The 12,320-nt window shown below is 50.0% G+C and overlaps 1 protein-coding gene across 4 annotated transcripts in view; it reads left to right on the forward strand.

Annotated features, from left to right (window-relative positions):
* Window positions 1–2,332: 2,332 nt before the first annotated feature.
* The window catches only part of ZNF516 (zinc finger protein 516), an 86,234-nt gene continuing 76,246 nt past the window's right edge, over window positions 2,333–12,320 (forward strand). For 2 of the 4 annotated variants that reach the window (XR_004984341.2, XM_036418224.2), the window contains exon 1: window positions 6,405–6,503. The gene's annotated coding sequence lies outside the window, so the exon portion shown is untranslated. Of the gene's footprint in view, window positions 2,821–3,090; window positions 3,228–6,404; window positions 6,504–12,320 lie in introns of those variants that run through there. The other 2 variants (XM_036418225.2, XM_036418226.2) reach the window with 2 other exon arrangements.

The following is a 12,320-nucleotide window of genomic DNA, read 5'->3' on the forward strand; positions in this document are numbered from 1 at the left end:
ACAGACAGGCCACTGAACACTGTTTCACTAAAAGGCCATTTTCCTTAGCTCGAACAAGCAGAGTCCCAAATGCTGAACAAAGAATTCATTAGACAATAACAAGAGAATATGTGTTTTCTTCTCCATCTGTTTCATGAACCAGAATTATTATAAAATTATAAATTTATACTAGTAAACAGGCAAATATTTATTCAACCATTAATCCATTAATATTGCTGACTTTTCTCCACCCAAATATTGTGATTTACCTAAAGATTTCAAAATAGGAGAACCTCTGGGAGATTTAAGGAATTTGTCATTTGTCTAGAAAGTGTCCTTAACCCTGAGTGGCCACTTTAAACATCTGAAGATATTAAACAGTTTAAATTTTGGCAAGGTTAAATATGTTACAGGAATAGTTTGGGAACCCTTTTACCTATTTTGTTTTTGTATCAATTTTCCCCTGGAACATGCCCCGAATGGTGCATTAACAAGTGAACAATGACCAGTGACTTTGTGTACAAATAACGTCCAGCACATTTTGCTTGTCATGAAAGGTGCTCTCTCCTCAATAACAAAACCGGGCTGGCCCTGCAGCTGCCATTTTCCAGAATGTAACTCTTGCCCATCTCTCATATTACCGTCTCAGATTCTGTATGCATCTTAGAGAACCGTGGAAGGAAAAAAATTTTCTAAAAGCACAATATTACTGTATAAGAGTCATAGCCCTGAGAGAAATCACATGTGGGTGATTCAAAGCCCAGAGAAAGGAGGCAAGTCACAGAAATCTCCATTTTATATGGAGGAGTTTGGAAGTTGCTCACCCTTTTGTTGATCTAACTTATCAATGTTCAACACATGAAAGTTACTCATGCAATACTGTAGTTTTCAATAGACCCAAGTATGCAGATGAATATAGATTTTTACCATAAACTCAAATCCACTTGAAAATACTAAAAAAAGCTATTAATATGTCAAGTATTCCAATTTTAATTTCTGTGGTTGATAATACAAGATAATATATCTATGTGTATATATGCCATTGATATCCTTGTCGTTAGTTAAATTAGAAGATACTTTTGTATATTTGTACTGTGGATTGTGGTGAATTGTGGGCACTTGAATACATTACTGTGAATCAGACTTAAATCTGATTGTTCAAAAATACATCCACTGGGGGTGGGGGTGGGTGGGAAAGGACTGCATCTACAGAGGTGGTCACGCTGGAATCAGCAACAATTGTCCAAGGCCCCCACTTACCAAGCCCGCTCTCCAGCGCAGTGCAGATCACGGATCACCAAGAGAGCTTACGCATTAGGCTTCTGGATCCTTCTCTTGAAGGTTCTCCTCCCTCTCGACCCCTCCCTCCATTGAAACACACACATCGCAAGCATGCACGCGCGTGCACACAGTACACAGGCAGAATGGCCCCTGTGTCTGAGCCTGGCGCTGCAGGAACAAGCTCCTCCCTGTGAGCTGTCTGTAGTAGTTTTTGTTGTAAATGCCCTAAGTTGGAGAGGCCCTGAGCTGCAGCTGCAGTGAGTGTTAGCGCACTTTAGGCACCGAGAAATGTCACCGCGGAAGGCAACACATGGGCTGCAGCGCGGCTGGAGGAGCAGGGCGAAGTCAGTGTCTTGGACGGAATCCATCTCCACTGCGGAGTTATCACGAGGGGAGAACAATATGGCCAGGAGCGGTGGGAGAGGACGGTTCCCCCTTCCCAGGCTATAGCTCCAGGCTGCACCACCAGGGAGGCGGGGGAACTCCCCTCACTCCCTCCCCAACACCCCCTCCCCCCCCAATCAATAATGCTTTTCTTTGGGAGTCAAATTGGGATTTTTGTTCCCAGACTCAACTTATTGCAATTAAGTACCGGCCCAGGGAGAGTAGTTTGTGTGAAGAAACGAAGTTTGAAAACCAGAAAAATTAGAGAACTTTTCAAGGATAAACAAACAAACATACAAACAAAACACACAATCGTTTGAAAATTGCCTTACAGCAGAATCCTCATTCTGAAGTCTTTCCAGAGTGACCTTTGATCTTGGTTCAGGACTTAATGCATTGATACTCCGCGTCTGAATGCCCCCAAAAGCATTTGCCAGGAAGTTGAGTAAACGCCCCCCCCCCCCCCCCCCGCCTTGCCCCCCTGCCCCAGGCTGTTTGTAATGCACATGCACCGAGATCTCCGGAAGGAGCCCCACGGATCGCTCTGGCCTCGCGGCTCAGTGTTCAGGTACCCACGCCCGCTGAGATGCATCCCCGACACGTCTGCACGTATGGATGCGTGCGTGTGTGCGGGTCTGTGTGTGCGCGCAAACAGCTTCTCCTAACTGGAGCTGCGGCAGCGGAGTCCTTGGAAGGAGGGGGCGACGACAAGCCGCTGGAATCGTGATTCAGGACTATTAGGGAAAGAATGAGCCGCTTCTGAGTCATCGCGAGCCTCCAGACTTTCCCCGCAGTGTGGCAGAACTTTGTGCTGATGAGACAATAGTGAAGCGTGTGCGTTTCCTACAGGGCAGACCATTCCGGGGCTGGGGGAAGCCTGGGGCCTGCGCCCGGCCGCGGTGGCCCGGCCTCCTCCCCGCGCCGCGCAGCTCCCCGAACCCCGCCGAGTTCGGAGTCCCCGCCTGGCGGGCGCGCCCGGGGCGCGAACGGGCGGCGCGGGGAGGGGGACGGGCGCGTGGCGGGCTCCGCGCGCCCTCGCGTGTCCCCCGCGCCCGGGCGCAGCTGGCGCGGTCGGTCTAGTGCAGCGCTCGGCTCCGCGCCTCGGGCGCTCGGCTTCACCTTCAGAGGCGCGGGGCGTGCGCGTCCTCCTCCCCGGGCCGTCGCCTCCCCGCCAAGGTAGGGACCGCGGTGGGGGCGCCGCGGGCCCGCGGGGGCGGGAGGCGCTGGGCCCGGGGCCTGGACGCTCCGGGGACCTCTGGGTGCGCTGCTGGTGGGGGGCGCCGGGGAGGGGCTCCCGGGAGCTGGGAGGGCGGCTAGGCTTTCCCTACCGGTAGTTGCTGGGCTCCGCAATTCCAGGAGAGGGAAGATGCAACTTCGGGTGGCGAGGCGAGCGCCGGGAGGTGGCTTTTACCGCAGTGGAGGGGCGGGGTGGGGGCCGGGGTGGGAGCGCGGAAGAGGCTCTGGCTTTGTACACTTCGTCAAAGGCGACGCGGGAGGAGGGGAGCTCGGATGCGCCCTCCATCCATTAGGAGACAAAGAGCAAATTGCCTTACTTTAAAGTAAAAACGCTCTGGTTAATGAAGGTGAGTGATGGGGTTGCGGGGCCCCGAGGAGCCGCTTCAATTATTAAGGGTTTGGCTGATGGGATCGATGCGGTGGGTACCGAGCGCTGCTGCCTCAGGGAAGTGTTAGCGCAAGGGCCGGGGGGGGGGGGGGGTTGTTTGCCCTCTCCCCTGCCCTGTTTGCCTGCCCATTAGCAGGGAGCATAGAAGTGACCCTAACATTAAAGAAGTGAGAGCCTGAAAGGGAAGTTAGGGCAGGGGCAGGGGTGGGGGCGGGGGCGAGGGTTCCCGCAATGCCTTGGACAGGGGTGGGAAGAGGGGTCCTGATGGCTATGACTCCTCCGAGAGGCACCCAGCCAGGCTGGAGCAGGGGCTGTGATGGTGGTGATGGTGGTGGTGGGAGGGGGGTGAAGGGGGTAGTTACTGATCTCAATATACACCCGGGTATATCCAAGAAAAGAAGAATGCTGTGGATGTGTGTGTGTTGGGGGGGAGGGTGGGGGGGGGAAGAGGGAGGGAGAGGGTTGGAAAAGCGCTTAGTCTGCCATTTCCAGAGAGAACTAGCATGCTGAATAGCTACGATCAGTGTGTTTTTAGATTAAACTGTCTCGTTAAGTTTTAAAGAAACTTCGTATGGGTAAGTTCGCCAACAGTCAGAGCGTTGGTTATTTAAAACAGGAGGTAGGTTGGTGCGGTGACAGTCTGCCCCAGTAGGCTGGGAAGGCAGTGGACCCGGCGGTTAGGAACCAGAGAGACCCAGCCTTTTAACCAGCAAATGTGGGTCTGTAAGTCAGCCCCATTTATTATCAGCCTTAATAAGCTCCCTGCAGCAGGCGGGGAGCTTCTGGGCTGTGTTTGTGTGTTCCTCATTCCGCTGGGCTTGTTGGTAAAGAATTACTCGGTCTCCGGGTGTGCAAAGATTAACTTGCTGAGGCCCCTTTTAAAATATATTCATTCTGCGCCTTATTTAATCCAGATGCACAAAAAGCCATTTGCTGCTTCATTGTTGGTTTACATTTTTTTGAAAAGGCGACTGGTATAACCTGTGGAATTTGAAATGCAAATAAAAGCCTGTGGGAGTTGAGGCAGAACAAATCGGCGTTTATAAAGTGAAAAAGATTTAATGTCTTTGAAATCATTGCGTGGGGGGGTGGGGGGGGAGCAACCGGGAGAGGGGGAGTCATTTTTCAGGGAGTGAATTGTGACGTCAGGTCTTTTTGGAAAAGATATTTTTAAGGTCTGAAACCCGGGTATGTAAAGTGCTTACAGGAAAAACAGATTACAAGATTAACATCTGTTAACATGATCATTTATCTCCAGCCAAAATAGGTCAGTTCTTAAGGAAACGCGATTGCTGGCGCATGCTTAAATAAAATTAAAAGAATAAATTCTTGATTTAGGACCGGTGTTTTTTATAATTTGACCTATGAAAAAAATTTTTTTTTATTTCGAGATCAGTGAAAGGTCAAAGTTCCTTTTGAATGTTGAGTACAGCTCTTCACCCTGCGTCCACCCCTCCCAGCGTCCCCGCCCCCCCCCCCCCCTTCTCCTTACCCTGAGCTCTCTCTTCGCCCCCCCTCCCGGGATTGCTAATTCCCTTTTCACCCATTGTGGAAGTACAAAATATACTTAAGTGGATATTGTCTGATGCCCCCCTCGTTAAAGAAGGAAAACTCTCTCCACAGACAGCTAACTTTCAGAGCTCTGCTGTTCTTTTACCATTAAATGAAATGGTGAGGGGGGGGAGAAGGGGAGGAAACAGCCTTGTAAAGTTTCCCTGCCCCCTGAGTGAGAATGACGGCTCTGTTGGCCAATCCGTAGAGGCTTTCTCCATCCCGGAGGTAATTTGGAGTGTGAGTTTGTGTGTGTGTGTGTGTGTGTGTGTGTGTGCGCGCGCGCGCGTGCACGCGCCCATGTGTTAAGTCCCACTAGACCCGCGCACCCGCAGGCTCCCGATTTGCACAGCTGTGTGCTGTAGACGTGGGCACACTTTGATTCTAGTCTGTGCAGCCTGATGGGCACACTGCAGTTCAAATGGAGACCCTGCCTCCTCTGGGTGTCCTTCTCTAAAGAATGGACCTAAGAGGCGCTTTCGGATTCCAGTCCAAACCTGGAGAAGGGGGAAGAAAAGAGGAGTGTTGTGATTATGCTTCTCAACAACTGGGGAATCGGCTCCTTTCGTCGCGTTCCCACGCGGCAGGCGCGCCCCAGCGCTCTTGGGGTTCGGGTGAGGGAGCCCTCTCGCCCGGCTCAAAGTGCCCAGAGAACGAGAATGGTTCAAACTGCTGCTAACTCCGCACTAAAATGAAGGCAGCATGTACCTTTCGACTTCAATTTTTTTTTTTTTTTTTGAAAGTGGATACTTAATCCTTGCCACATTCTAGAAGGTGACCTGCTCCTGGTCAGTGGAAGTTCTGTGGCTCGCCGAGTTGAGTGCGGAGCCCGGGCGGAGAGCGTCACCGGCCGCCGCCCCCCTCCTCCCCCTCCCCCCCCTCCGTGCGGGCATGATCTGGCACCAGCTTCCCTGGGAACGTGGGGAGTGGTGTGTGTGGAAGCGAGTGGACCAGAGCTGGCCTTTGCAGCATCTGTCCCTGTTGGAGTTGCCAGGCTGCCTCCCTCCTGGATGGATGCATGGTGATGATGCGGTGCAGGGGTTAAGGACCCACGTGTGCCCCCTCCCTGCCCAGAGATCCCCTGCTGGGAGACACCTGGGAGACGCCCGTGCCCCAGCGACCCGGCCGGACCGAGGTCACCCCGAGGGCCTGCGGGCGACCCCAGACGACCTTTGTCCTCCCCCCTGCAAGAACCTAACTCGGCGAAGAGGCGGTGTCCGGCCCAGCGCCTCCAACTCGGGCCATTTCCTCCCCCCAAGGCGGAGCTGGATCCATTCTGCCTCCCGCCCTCCCAGGGAGATCGCCGGTTGAGGAATGGGCAGCGGGGAGGAGGTGTCGTTGGATTAAATCATTCCTATTTCTGAATCTCGAGCATTTTGGCGCTGGGTCTGGGGCGCCGCTGGGGGGGCTGGGGGCGGGGCGGGGGCGGGGGGGGGAATCTACCTGCCCGCCCCGGGGGCGGGGGCGGCGGCGGCTTGTTGCCGGGTTTCCTGGGGGCGGGCCGTGGGCGGGGCGGCGGGGATGGAGGTGGGGGAGGGCCCGGCCCGCGCCCCCGCCCCTCGGCGCCCGCCCCCCGCCCCCCGTCCCCGTCATGCGGAGCGGACGTCACACGCCTGCACTGTAACCCAAGAAGTGAAAGAGACGGGGACCCACGGCCCAACTTCGCACCGTAACAAAGGCGGGGGTCCGTGCGGGTCGGAGGGGGACCAGCTGGGGAGGGAGAGGGCCGGGGGGCGGGGGGAGGGGCCGGGATAAGGGAGTGGGACGGCTGGGGAGTGGGGGCCTGTGGGGACGGGGTGGAGGGGTCTTCGCGGGTCTGGGGAGTCGAGGCCAGACCTGGATCGGGATTCGTTGCGGGAGTGGGGGTGTGTGGGGGGGACGGGGCGGGGGTCTGCGCCCAGCTCGGGGGTCTGCGCTCTGCAGGGACCGCGCTCCGGGGCCCAGGCGCCAGGGAGACCAGGTAATTGGTTTCTATTTTAAACTTCACTTTGTTCTGGCGGAGGTGGGGCGGTGGGAAAGGCGTGGCCCTCAGGACGATTACATAAGTGGTCACACACCTGATGTGGTCCGGGGCCGGGGACCCCGCGCAGGTTTGGGTTGGAGGTGCTGGGGGCGCACCGGCCCGGGCACCCGGCAGGCGCGGGGCCCTGGCGCGTGGGTGTGTGTCCTGCGGGGCGCCCTGACCCAGCCGGGCGCGGGGAGCGGGGTGCACGGGGGCCGCCTGGGGAGCCCAGATGTGCCAGTGGGCGTGGGCCGAGCCTGCCAGCCGGGTCCCCCGCGTAACAAAGGGCAGGGCTTAGGGACCTCGGGCCGCGCAACTGTGCTGACCTCACAGCAAGTCACAAAAGGAACTTTAGACAGTGGTCTGAATTAAACATTAGTTTCCCACCCCCGTGAACCTGCCATGAAGTCTCCGTCCTGATTAAAGATGATTTAAAAATGGATGTATCTCCACGCCGAGGCTGCGGAATAAATACCCTTAAAGAACTGACCCACGTCGTCGGCGCAGGCCTGGCTCCCCCCCCCCCCCCCCCCCAAGCCGCCCCACGAATACGATGGGGATATTTTGGTTGAGGAATGTAAGTGCTACTTTCAGGAAGGAGGCATGTAGGCTATTCAATAGGCTACTTTCTCCTGCCGCGTAAAAAGCAGCTCCTTGTATCATTTGTCTGTTCCTCCTTCCTTTTCTCTGGCATTCTTTGTGGCATCGCAATCACTTGTTATTTATATTTACATAGGCCAGCCAGAATTAAACATGCCACATGCCACATGCTACTGCTGCATGTGTGAATGGAGAGTTTCCCCCCCTCTTGGTAAAATTGGAGAGAGTTGAGCGGAGGAGCTGGGGGTGGTGCCTGGGTCTGAGAGTTGGATTACAGGGAGGACATCTTTGGTTTCACAAGAGAGAGACGGCCATGCCATCTTGAATGGGCCCTGGGAGAAACTGAGCTCTGAGCAAGGCTCAAGTCTTTTGGTAATGGAATTAGAATGTGGATGTGCTGAGATACACACAGCACACCTCCTATTTTTTCTTAAGTTCGTTTCTAGGACTTTGTTTTCTTAAACTTGCTCATTTGCATATGCTGAAACATTCAGGGCACTTTAACATTCTAAACAAATAATCCCCTGGGTGTGTGATAGCGCTGAGCAGGAGGGGCCTAGGAATGCCTTCCCGAAGTGAAACCAAACAGCTAAATGCATATTTGGTAGGAACAGGATTCAGCAGTCCAGAGGCAGGCGTTTTGCTTATTTTTGTTTCTGAGTCATCTTCCCAAAAGACTTACTGTACTGAAACGTACTGGCTCAAGAACTTTAACTCTGGAATGTGTCACTGATGATCTGGGAATACTTTATACGGCAGGAGTTAATCCCTCTTATTTGTAAACAACTTTTAAAGTTGCCTGGCTAATTTAGAGATTAATCAGTCTGAAGGCCCGCGTTTCTAACTTTACAAGATGTTATCCCAGAAACCAGCCTGCAGTGAATAGAATAAGAGATGGTGGTGGAAAGAGGTCACTGTTGAAAGCATGTTGTCTCCACTTCTACAAATTCAATTTCTCCTCTATTTACCTTAAGTCTTGATACTAAGATGAACCGAACAAGGAAAGGAGGCTTCTTAAAAAGAGTGCCTCCAAATGAGGTCCACTTTAACAGATGGTTTTCGGCCTTACCAAATAGGGGAAAATGATAATGTGATCTGCAAATTTAAGTAGGGCTTAGTCATGGATTGTTCTTGAAAAACCAGTACTCCATTTACTGGGTTGCTGTGGATTTTTATTTATTTGATTTCAGGATATATATATATATATATATATATATATATATATAGCTCTTATTTATGTTTTATCAGAAGGAGTCTTTTTAAAATTGGGAGGGAGGGGCTGTAAATCTGACTGGAGGTTGTGTTTAGAGTTTCAGCGGCATTATACCTTAATGCCATGGAAATAGGAAACTGAAATATAAGCTGATTACTTTCAGCAGGAAGGAGCTTGTCCAAACCAGTGCGCTTTCCTGATATAATATGCTTGTTTCAAATGCTCAGGACAGTACTCTGTTTTGGTTTTTATTCTATTTTCATTGGAGAAAAGGGCGTGTGTTAATTATATAATTAAAAATGGCATTTTGCTTATAGTGCAATTAGATTTCTGGGTGAATAAGGCCTCTCTATTGCCTTATGGGAAGGAAACAAACAACTTTTTCATTGGCATCTGAGGGCCAGTTCAGCTGGAGACATCTACACTAGGTGATAGGCATAGATTTAAGCAGAAGTCATAGATCTAATGGGAGAAAGCAGAAGAATGTTACATTTATTTGATGAGATATTTGCATTATAAATACTTAAATGTAGAAGTAGCATTCCTTCTTCAAAGGCAGACATCTTTACTGCTGTAAATGTGTAGACATTTACAGCAGTAAATGTGGATAGAGCCAATCTGACACAATCAGTTAATTCTTTCCAAAATGCATCTCTTGGCTGTTCCTGACCTCTCCTCCTCAAAAGTCCTGGAGGATGTGGGAGAGTCTGATGAGCCCCCCTCTTAGTGCATGCAGTCCAGACAATACCTTTGGGCCCTTAGGCACCTTATGAGGCTTGGTGTGTGCTGGCCTGACCCCAAAGCTTGTTCTTTCAGTGTGGGCTCATACTGCCCAGCTAGCACCCAGCACTGAGAGTTGCCTGGGCTGGCTTACCACATGGCACCTTTGATGGTTTCCAGAATTATTAATATCTAAATGCGAATAATTAATTGCACGACTGTCTTTAGCTCCCAGACCCTTATTCTGGTGGAAATTGCATGTCATGTGGGTTTGCATTTTTCAAGTGAATTGCATTGTTGGGATGTGAGTGTGTTCTGAAGCCTGACCAGGAGCTGGTTGGAAGATGTGCCCATGTGTCATGGAGACAGATGTCAGGATGCAGCTTCTAGGAGGCAGATGTAAGTGTGGACGACTGATTTGAACCCACAAACTTTGTGCACTTCACCAAACAGTTTGGGGAGCAGCAGTTATTTGACTTCTTTCTGTGTTGGGCTTGGTGCTAACTGGGGAGCATAAACTAACCCACATACAGGAAGAAGTCTTCTTCTTCCTCCTCCCTCCTCCCCTCCCTGGTGCTTTCAGCCCCCACAATCTTTCTATCCAATGGCTAGCAGCGAGTGTGTTGGCAGCAGCCTGTTAAGGACTGAATGTGTCTTGGGAGTGACAGCATTTTCCAGAAACAGGCCTTGACCTCGGTCTTTTTTGGCCTCAGGAACAAGTGAGTTTGGGGTACAGGAGGTAGACAGTTCTCTTTGATGGAGGGGTGACCTCTGCCCTGAGTAAGGTGAGATCACATCCCCTCCCCACTCACCAGAAATGGGGGGAGTGACTTATAGTGGGGAGTACTCTTTATCACTGACTCTACCTATGAATTATCTTACAGTTTTCAGGAATATTGGCAAATTGTCACAAACCATTTTAAGGAAGGAGTCACATCAAATGTTTATGAAAAACTTATTAAAATTAACCTTATGGGAAGACTGAAGAAAAACTTTATGAATTTGAAATCTCATCTACTTCTTTAAAAAGCATCTTTACTTAGAATTAATTTTCTTCAGCAGAGGACCATTTTAGGGGCATGACTTGGCTGTAGGAAGGGTACATATAAGGGCGCTGCGAATGCACGGCTTGTGTTTGAGATCCAAGAGCGGCTCAGGTCTGCCAAGTGTGTCTGAGTGGGGAAAGGAGCAGTTGTAACTGTCCGTTTGTGTAGTCTTTGTCCCTTGAATCTGGCTACACATGATTTGAGCAGCTGAAGCTTTTCTTTCCGAAGCTCGCCTGGCTGTCATATTTATGTGCAGTATGAGATGTTTTCTAGTGGCCTGCATTCGAGTGGTAAGGAAGTGTGATTCTATGGCTCTGGACTTTCCTTAAAAATCTTTTTTTTTTTTTAATTGGGCATTTAGGCTTCACTTCCAATGGCACTGAAAATGACAAAGCAGCAATAATTAGAAATGCAGCTGTTTTCAGCATGCAAACATATGAATATCTGTAATGAGCAGAACATTACACAGAGGAATAGAAAAACAGTTTAAAAAGCAGCCATGTCAGATATAGATACATTTTGCTGGTTACTTCACATACGTGTTCATTCTAGTTGATTTTTCCCCCTGGTGTGTGTGTGTGTGTATGTGTGTGTGTGTGTGTGTGTGTGTGTGTGTGTGTGTGTGTGTGTGTATGGTCAGCAATGTAATCGCTAAGTTCTCAAAACCACTTTAAGAAAAAGATATTATACAGAGTAGGGCAAAGGTAGGTTTACAGTTGTGAATACACGAAACACAGTTTATTCTTGGATTATTATGTGTTATTGTTTTCCCTACAAACAATTGTAAACCTACTTTTGTCCCACCCTGTACATGACAGTGAAGCTTAGATAGTTCCTTGCCGGAGTGGTGAGAAGAGGGTGAGATATTAGTAGTATGTTTTCAAGGCAGAATGAATCTGTGTTTTATTCCTTCAGAAGCAGGTAGACTTGTCTCTCACCGTGTGGCACCCCAGGGAATTGCTGATGTCAGCTCAGCCCTGGGATACAGCTGTCCTCCTATTTTCTTGCTCATTTAGGGGATAGTGAGTGCAGGCGACATGTGGTATTGGCTTTCAGCGCCCCGTGAAAGGGAGACTTAGAAATGTAGGTTCTATGTTAAAACACTGTAGTTTTTCCTTAATGGCTAAGAATTAGTAAAAAAAAATTTTTTGCATTATTTGGTAACCCCTCGACAAATCCTTTCCTCTTCACTCTTCCCTGTCAAAGGAAAGGGTGTTTGTTCAGGAATTTTTTCCTTTGTTTCAGAAAAGGGCAACATGTGTCTGTCTCTGCCATATGGCACTATTTAACCTACGTGGCTCGGGCTGACTCGGCACTGCGCTTGCCTTGATTTATTTCAGCCTTCGAGAATGTTCTTTGAAATGTACAGCGCCGGGTGCACCAAAAGTTGTGCGAGAGGCTGTCCCTGGCTGTAGCAGTTTGTTTAGCTGATATTCAAGGGTAGTGAGCTGGTGTTACTGTTATTGTTCCTGAATTAATTTTCGTAGGAAATAGTTGAACATGAAATGATGACTGAGTTAATTCAGGAAAGCACGGAGCCCACTGTGAGTTAAAATTTCTGCTGATTGCAGGTAGGTTGAGGCTGGGTTGGTAAGAAGGGACCTTCACTAACTACTTCCTTCCTGAGTACTCCAATGATTTTAACCTAGAGCTAGAAAATATGTTTTTGTTTTTCCCCCCCTTAAAGACTTGGCTATTTTTGAATGGATGGATGAATCGGTGAGCAGATCCTATTTCATAGTTTTTAATCTTTCGTTTTTCAATTATAGGTAAGGTGATCAGACGCCCCACTTTTGGCAGGTCAGTCCTGATTTTTAACAATTTGTCCCACGTTAAAAATTGGGACTGTCCCGCCATAAGCGGGACATCTGGTCACCATAATTATAGGTGACATACGATATTATATTAATTTCAGGTGTA

The sequence above is a fragment of the Pipistrellus kuhlii genome, unplaced genomic scaffold, assembly GCF_014108245.1.
Source record: "Pipistrellus kuhlii isolate mPipKuh1 unplaced genomic scaffold, mPipKuh1.p scaffold_m20_p_6, whole genome shotgun sequence".
NCBI lineage: Eukaryota > Metazoa > Chordata > Mammalia > Chiroptera > Vespertilionidae > Pipistrellus > Pipistrellus kuhlii.